General features: G+C 61.7%; 1 long non-coding RNA gene across 1 annotated transcript; it reads right to left on the bottom strand.

The window, feature by feature from the left end:
* Positions 1-3,496: 3,496 nt before the first annotated feature.
* Positions 3,497-8,541, bottom strand: LOC125619727. Its single transcript, XR_007351279.1, has 3 exons — positions 5,200-8,541; positions 4,717-4,868; positions 3,497-3,958 (listed from the first exon to the last, which is right to left on the bottom strand). It is a non-coding gene; the product is annotated as an uncharacterized LOC125619727 (long non-coding RNA).
* Between the last annotated feature and the right edge of the window lie 47 nt (positions 8,542-8,588).

An 8,588-nucleotide genomic window follows, 5' to 3' on the forward strand; every position in this document is an offset into this window, starting at 1 on the left:
CCAGGGGACTTACCTGACAGACGGGCGGGGGCCCTGGGGGTGGGGGCACGGGCCCTCCTCACCTGGTGTGGCACGGGACCTTGGGCTGTCACTGTGGAGAGGAGGGCCCTGGACACTCAGGGCTGTGTCCTGGGGAAGCTGGGTCCTGTGGGCACGATAGTCTATAGACTTGTGGCCACCCAGGCCATGAGCAGGGACTCCAGCCCGGCCTCAGGACAGGGTACTGTCTGTGCTGCTGGTCTGCAGTGTGGGCTGCAGAGGGGACATTTCCCCCACCTCCCCCAGATGACCGTGGAGTCATATGGGGCTGGGGCTGGGGGAGGAACCGGGGTGCACCTAATCGTGCGTCTCCTGGGCACTGGGTCCCGGGGTGTCTCTAGAGACCCTATCTTTGAGGGAGAGCCTGAGCCATCCTCTTGAACCTTCTGCTGCTGCCCTGTGAGCAGGTCTCTCTGTGGCCCCAGAGGACAGCCTTCCAGAACGTTGGCCCTTGCGATGTCCTTATGCTTATAAGACAGGCTCTGGGCTTCCCCTTGGGGGATGCAGCCAGGCCCAGACTCAAGTCCCTCCGGTCCCTGTGCAGTCCCCACTGCCCACTAGATGGCACTGTCTCCTGCCTCCCAAGTTCCAGGAAGGCGGAGGGGGTCTCCAAGGCCTGTGCTCTGCACTAAGCTGGGGACAGAGACCCCCGAGGGTGAGGAACCTCCCGCTGCTGGGTCAGGGACCCACAGAGGGTCTTGTTCACTCGTTGTAGGAGAAGCACTGTGTGACAGGTGGTGGCCCTGGGCAGGGTGTGTGCCCATGTGCCTGTGTGCTCTGTGTGCCTGTGTGTGCACGTGTGTGGGCACATGCACGTGCACACATGTGTGTTTATGTGTGCGTTGTTTAATGTTTGCACAGGAAGTGGGTACATGTGAATGTGTGCATGCGTGTGTCTGTGTGTGCACAGCTGGGTGAGGGCGTCTGTGGGTGGGCAGGCAGGGGTGGGGCCTCTCCGTCTGAACCACTCCAGGCCAGGCCTGCACACAAGCTGGACTCAGAGGTGACAAGACCTGCCCGGCCGCCACCTCAGGCCCCCACCACTCCCAGGCTGGGTTTGCTCTCTGGGACACTTGGGTGCTCCAGGCCCTCATCCCCACGGTGACCCCTAGGACCCCCAGGGTGTGGTCCTCCCTGTGGACAGTGATGTGATGTGGACTGTAGAGGGACTTGAAGTGGCACCTGAGGGATGGTCACTTGCTCCTGGCAGCTGCATTGGGACCAATCGGAGGCCCAGGGTTCCACCTGTTGTGGAGTGCCCGGGACCCGGGGGGGAGAGGGATGCTCCAGAGACGCACTCCTTGGAGCTCTGCCCCGGGGCCTGGCCTGATGTGGGGGCAGTGCTGCCCAGGGGCCGGTACCCCCTGCTCCCCACTCAGCCCCCGCCCAGGAGACAGCCCAGGTGGGGCCCGTTCCATCAGCAACACAGGGTCCGGCACGAGACCCGGGGGGCTTGTCACTCCTCCCCACCTGACTGCTGCCTGCCCTCGTGGCCTGTCAGCTGGGGGTGTCAGCAGAGGAAAGCCTGAGAGGATGGGGTGCTTCCCAGGGCCCAGGGCATGGGAGGAGGGAGCCAAGGGCCTTCTCAGGAAAGGGCCTGCCTGACCTGGCCCTGGACCCTGGCTGTCACTGGCACAGCTCCTAGGAGGAGGAGAACCTGGGGGGGACCTGTGGCTGGGCGCCTGGGTGTGTCTGGGGGTCGACTTGTCCTGGCCCAGACATGGGAGGCCCAGTGGCTGGACCCTTTGCAGAACATTCCTGGGGGTGGAGGTGATCTCTGGTGCCTGGGACTTGGGAACACTCGCCATCCCGGGACCACCCGAGTCACTTCTTGGTGAAACGTCCACTGACAGGCGGTTCCCGGGTGAGGTCAGCTGAGGAGTGAAGGGCGGAGCGGCTCTGGGTGGGCCAGGCTCAAGCCTGACCCTGGCCTTGGCGTCTTGTGGGGAGGCTGGGCGGCTGGCCCACCAACGCTTCCCTCGGGGCGCTGATGAGGGAGCAGGGTTGAGGACGAGGTCCCTTTGCTGCTCTGCAGGAAGGTGCGGACAAGGGGGTGGGACAAGGGGCCACACACCCCAGGGCTCAGCTCCTCCGGGTGCAGGCTCACCCCCTCCTGCACAACCACAGCTGTCGAGGGCAGGCAGGGGACACGCAGAGCCTGTCCTGGGTGCTGAGCCCGCAGTGTCTGTGGTTGGAAGGGGAGTGAGAGTGACAGGAACACAGTGGCACCTGTCACCGCAGAGCACCAGCGGTGGCACCATCCACCAAGGCCACGAGACTGTCCCCTGGGAGGACCATGACTGTCCCATAGCCTAGAGGAGTTCCTGTCCTCTGGGAGGTTGAGGGACAGCCTGTGGGGAAGAGTGCAGCCGGCCCCTGCACGGCCACTGGTCTGATCATCCTCACCCTGGCCTGCGGGTAGCTTTGGACCCTGATGCTGTGAGTGTCCATCACTGCCCTGGACCTCTTGGGCCTCCCCCTCTCCCCCAACCTGCCATCACACCAGAAGCCACTTTCCAGAGCCTTCCATGGCGACTGAGCCCCTCTGTCCCAAGCTGGGTTTCCCGAGCACCTTCTGCTGTGGCCTCCTGAACAAGCACAGCTCTAGTGGTGACCGTGAGCAGGAGCATTCCCCTGGGTGGTCTCCGGGGAACACTGGCCTCCTCTGGGAACGCACTCCTCTCTGACCGCTGGCTGGCACGGTCGACAGCCCCTGACCCTGGGGGGAGACCATGTCCTCGAGGTTCCGGGGTGGCCCTGGGTCGACTCTCTGGAGTTGCCAGACTCAATGTTCGAGGCCCATGTGGCCCCTGGGCTCCCTGGCGGGCAGGTCTTCTGGCTGAGTGCCCCCAGGTCACAGACGGGCACTTCTGGGGGCTTGTCCTGCTGAGCAGAGCCCAGGCGTGTGGGACCCTGTGTCTGAGACTCACACTGCATGCCAGGGCTGGCCACTGTGTGTGTGAGGTTCTGAGGGGACCTTGGGGACCCTCCACTCCAAGAAACGGTTGAGACCCCCCCATACCCTGGAAAATCACCCAGTGAGATTTCTCAGAAAGTCATGCTTCAAAGTAATCTCTCAGGGAAGTGAGGAAAGTGTCCTCACCAGTTAAGCCACACGAATCGCCCCAGAGGTTGGTGTTTATGAATTTTTAAAAACAACACATCTACGTTTATCTGGCCTTTCTTTTCTTGTTAATCTTTTTTTTGTCTGCGGGCCTTCCTGTTTGGGGCAGTGCGGCGGCGGGCAGGGCTGGGCCTGGAGCGCTAGTCAGGCTGTCTAAATATTTTATTTACCAGTTGCCAACAGGAAATGTAATTAAAGGCCTTTCCCAGCACCAGGGAGAAGGAGTCGCACTGGGGGGCCGGGTCCCCTTTAATCTTTGGAATTTCCAGTGTTTGGATTACAGAGCCACAGGGGACAGCTGCGTGGGTTGCGAAATGAAATCCCCCAACTCTGTGACATCTATTGAAATTTTAATAGATGTTAAAATCTGGCTTCTCAAGTCACCCACAGCCACTCGGGTTGCTCTGAGTCACTGGGTTGGAAAGACAACGGGGAGGCTGAGGAGAGAACAGGCAAGGCCGGGGGCGGGGGAGATAGTACCCAGGGTCAGAGGAGCTTCCTAGGTCCCCTGGGTGTGTCCTGGTGGTCAGACACCCTCAGGCCCTATCCTGGAAGCCTGTGAGCGACAGGGTTCAGTCCTCTTCCTGGCTGGGCAGATGGAGGTCCAGCCTTGTCCAGTTGGGAGCTCCGGGGTGTGCATGCATTTCCTGCCCGCTTGCAGCCGGGGACTTCGAGTGGACTCTCAGGGCTCAGGGACAGAGTGCTGAAGATAGGGCCCAGGCCTCACGGAGCAGGCGGCATGAAGACCACTGCCCCCAGACCCCCAGGACAGCGGCTGGCCAGCTTAGGTGAAGCCTGCAGCATAGTGAGCAGGTGGCCCACGATTGGCACCCCACACCCATGCCTTATTTATCTCTCCCTGGGGGCGCCTACCTTCACAGCCTCCTGGGAACCCGCGTGGATCCAGGGTCCCGGAGCCCTGGCCAGGGAGTGGTCCTGAGGGGGATTCAGGGCTGGCTCTTGCCAGCCCGTGGCCTTGGGCAGCACTGTCCTTCTAGACATCCCCCGGCCTCTGTTATGGAGTGGAGGTGAGACTGTCCCCCCTCCACCAAGCTTGGGTGGAAAGCACACAGGAAGGGCTCCCACTGTCCAAGCTGGGGGGCCCTGCTGGCCTGTCCTCCCGACTCCCTGGGCTCCAGAGATGTCCTAGGGAGACTTTTAAAGTTAAGGATTTCTTTGAAAACCTTAAAAGGCAGCCCAAGCCATCCTACTTATTACAGAAATTCTGGAAAACAGGTGAATGAAAGAGAAAAGCCCTCTCGGATCTCCTTGCCCAGGGATGATGTCATGACAGATTTGGCACAAAAACGCCAGACTGTTCTGTGCACTTTATTCACAGAAATACCTATTTCACAAACATTATTCTCTGCACATCTGTAACCTCCAGCATTTGGTAGGGGGACTGTGTGGGGCTTCGCGCTTGCGGATGGCGTCCGGCTCACCTCTCGCAGGGCCTTACCACTCAGTGTTCACGTAACCATTCAGCTGCTGGGGAACATTTGGTCGGCTCCCACGTTTACCTTTATAAACAGCACTGCGGTGGGCACACGTACTTGTGAATGCTCAGGAACTTGTTGATCACACCTAGCGTCTTGGGTGGTTGGGGAGGCGCCTGGAGTGGGCTGCGGGCGCTGGCGGACAGCAGGCCCAGGCTTCCCTGTACAGCTGGGCCGGTTGTGCTCTGCTCTCCTCCAGGGGGCGCCATCTGCTGAGACATGATGTCCGTGGTGTCCCCTGGAATTGTGCACCACAGTGGTCCAGCTGGGAAAGCCTGGTTGGGAGAGGCCCTTGAGTATCCCCTGGTCCTTGGTGCAGCACTGTGCGCTCAGGAGAAGCAGGGCTGTTGTGGGCTGGCCACGCTCCTGCCCCAGGCTGCGACGCTGTGTCAGTTCTCACTTTTCCTCTCCCCAGGGGGCTGGGGGTCTGTAGGGTGTTGGTCTTGGTCTTGGATGGGTGAGGCCCCCCACTCCCCCTCCTGTGGCTAGAGTGGCCGCCTCTGTCCTGGACACTGTCTGCTTCTTCCTGCCCCTGCTCACCCTGCACAACTCAGGCCTGTGACCCTCCAGAGGAGCCGGGACTCTGGGGTCTCAGCTGAGCCAGGGATCTGGGGGAAGACAGCTCCTCGATGTCCCTCCGGGTGCTCAGGCCCTGCACACTGCTCCCTGGGATGTGCTTGTGAAGAGCAGGGGAGGCCAGAGTCAGGGCACACGGCCACCGAGTTCCACTCCTGCAGGCACGTGGCTAGTCATGTGGAGGGCGCAGAGACAGCATTGGCACCACGGCATTAGTGGGCCTCCTTGGACCCATGGCAGCTTGAGGCTCTGTTCTGTCTCCAGTCCCCCGGCCCTCATGTGTGCTCAGGGAGACTGCAGAGGCCACTCACCGCCACGGCTATCTGCGGGAGAGCTGACACTGGAGGCAGGGGGCACACTGCCCCCCAAGGCCAGGCGAGAGAGCCCTGTATCTCCAGCACCTCCGGCCCCTTCCTCTGAGGAGCTGAGCGTTAAAAACCTCAGTGATAGTGGTGACCCGGGACGTGATGACGAGAAGTCCAATGGCCTTGACCCGTGTCCCAGCCCTCTACACGTAAGCAGCAGAGCTCAGGCAGTCCCCAGTCCCTGGGCCTCCCAGGGCCCAGAACAGACCAGGCCCCGCTGTGCAGCCACAGCCCAGCTGTGACCCTCAGACTGCCCGGCCATCTGGCCCATGCTGCCCAGGGTGGAGAGGAGGAGGCCACACCGTCTATGGTGGCCACACAGAGAACACCCTCTCTGGCGTGCAGCTGCTCCCACACATACCTTGAGGCTCCCAGTACCCTCTCAGCAGGCTCACAGCTGGGGGACTGTGGTGATGGACCTGGTCTTGCCCTCTGGTGTCCCTCAGACCTCAGTGTGGGGTGAGGGCACATCCGTCCTCCTCCCTGTCCCCATGACCGGTGCATCTGCTCCTGCAAGCACATGCTGCCCAGATGGGTGGGCCTGCCGACCTCAGAGCAGGGAGCCCGCCAGCCCGGCTCGAGGGCCAGACTGGTGCGGGGGCGAAGCCGACCTTGCTGGGCAGAAGGTGGAAGGTGCACTCAGCACCCCGAGGCTGCCCCGGCCCCGGGGCTCCACCATGCCTGACCATCACCCGAGAATCCTCGCCAGCCTGCCTTTCGTTTGCTTCTTTGGACGAAGCCACCCAGCTGGGCAGCCTGTCCCCCTGGAGCCAGGCCTGGCCCTGGACCTGGCCGTGCCTGTGGGCGGGAAGTATTTTCCTGGGGTCTGGAATGGAGCACACAGAAGAGGGCACACTGCCACACCCCTGCACGGTCACCCGTGTCCCTCCAACCCCACTGGCACGTGCGTCCGTTCATGCCCACACAGGAGCAGCCACCCGCCCGCCCACTCACACACGGCACACAGGACGTGGAGCCTCAGGGTCCCCGCAGGCCCTCTCCAGCAGGGCTCCCCCCACGTCACAGCCCAGAGATCTGCCAGGGGCTTCTCCCCAGCCCTGAGGCCCACAGAGCGTGAAGTGCCCCCCGGCCACCCCATTCCCGGACTCCACTCAGGCAGCATTTCCTGGGTTTCTCTGAGAGGGGAGGCAGGGAGAAGCTTCTCTACCCGGTGCCAATATGCCTCCATTTTTAATTAAACATGAGAGCGAGGAGGCAGGGTGAGCCTGGCTGTTAGAATATGAGTGACGAGCGTCCTCCCCTCCAGATGTTCCCTCTGCCGCTCCCCGTGGCTCCAGGCAGCTCATTTGTTTTCCCCAATTTTTCCCCAGTCCCAAGCCTTCCTTAGGAAGCTGGTCAGAACCTAAACAGCGATTGCGGGTCAAGCCCTGTGTCAGATTCTGGTGGTTTCGAGATGGAAAGTACCCGGCTTGGCTTGGCTCCCCCAGGTCTTGCGGGGGGCCTGGTGACTTACGTGAGACGCCTTTGTTTACCCAGGGTCTGGGCCAGCGGGGGTGGAGGCTGGAGGGCAGCGGAGGCCCTCCTGGCCTCTGCAGCCAGGTGGGGTCAGAAATGAAACTGGTGACCTCCCGGATACCTAGGTGATCAGAGCTTGTGCATGTTCCCGAGGGGCAGCACAGGAGCAGGTCCTTCCACCACTACTTACCGGCTCTTGTCCTGGGCCATGTTCCTCTGTGAACGGGGGCGGGGTGCCGTGGGCTCAGGGAGAGAGATTCACGCCCTTCAAGTGATGTGAAGTCCTGCGCCCACCCAGCGTCCCCACTGCACCCCACGTCCCTGCACCAGCTCAGCGTCCCTCATCTCTTAAATCCTCCTTCCGTGCTGCTTCATGCCGTGCCTGGAAGAGGGCAGGGCAGGCGTGTGGGCAGGGAGAGATGGGCAGGTGACCGCACCGTACCTGTTGGCACCGGAGCTTGTTCCTGGGGTTTCTTGGGCAGGAGTCCTTCCCCTGTTGGTTGGGGCAGCCTGGGAGGAGAGGTCCTGCTCAACAGAGCTAGCAGCCCACCCGAGTGGAGGGAGGGGAGGAGGCGCGTGCACTGGCTCACGCTGACTCTGGAGGTGGCCCAGGTCACCCAGCAAAGACAACACACTCGTGGGTGGCGGCCACCACGCCCAGCACTGGTAATCGGCAGCACAGCCTTGCCTGGGCCTAGACCCCATCAGATCCTTCAGCCTGGGCTCTTGGCTCATTGTCCTTGCTCTGGGGAGGAGTACCGAGGGCCACTTGCTGTTCCAGGAGTCACTCTAACAAGGAAGACGCCTGCAAACCCATCACCGTGTCCTGCAGGAGGCACCTGGGCGGTGTGACCAGGAGGCGGCCCACAGACAGGAGCTGGGGGCTCCACGTGTGTGGTCAGAAGCCACCTAGGGAGCACCAGCTCTGGGCCAGGGAGTGCTCCCGATGCAGGGGGCACGATGGCACCCGGCAGACCTGGTTCCCGTGGTCACACCAGCAACCTGTATTTTTGTGGAAACTTAGCCTGGCGGGGTTCCACTGGCCAAAGCTCTCAGAAGCCTTTTGTAACAGAGAGACCCAGAGGACTGGCTACTGGCCAGCCAACCCCCAAGCACAGAGGCACTTCTGCTCTGCAGACACTACCTTGCCACACTGCCTGCCACCAGCCAGGGGCTGTGTGTGGGCTTTGGCCCTGGGTACTTGCTGATGTCACCTCCTGGTCTGGTGAGCTGACCTAGTGACTGACAGGCTTCAATTGCAGCATGACACCCACACACATTCATATTGTATTGAAATGACCAATCTTTGGCTGCTTTACCCAGGCATCATTGTTAATGCCTCCTCAGGGCAGATGGGTGGGACAGGAACCTCAGCCCCAGATGACCTGTGTGCCAGTCAGTGGTGCCATCCAACCTACTAGGCCTTACCTGCTTCTCTGTGGCCTGGGGAACAGATCCTGATGGGTAGGCCATCCATCCACCCCTCCCTCCCTCCCTCCACCACCCACCCAT

Source organism: Marmota marmota, unplaced genomic scaffold (assembly GCF_001458135.2).
Source record: "Marmota marmota marmota unplaced genomic scaffold, marMar, whole genome shotgun sequence".
Lineage (NCBI taxonomy): Eukaryota > Metazoa > Chordata > Mammalia > Rodentia > Sciuridae > Marmota > Marmota marmota.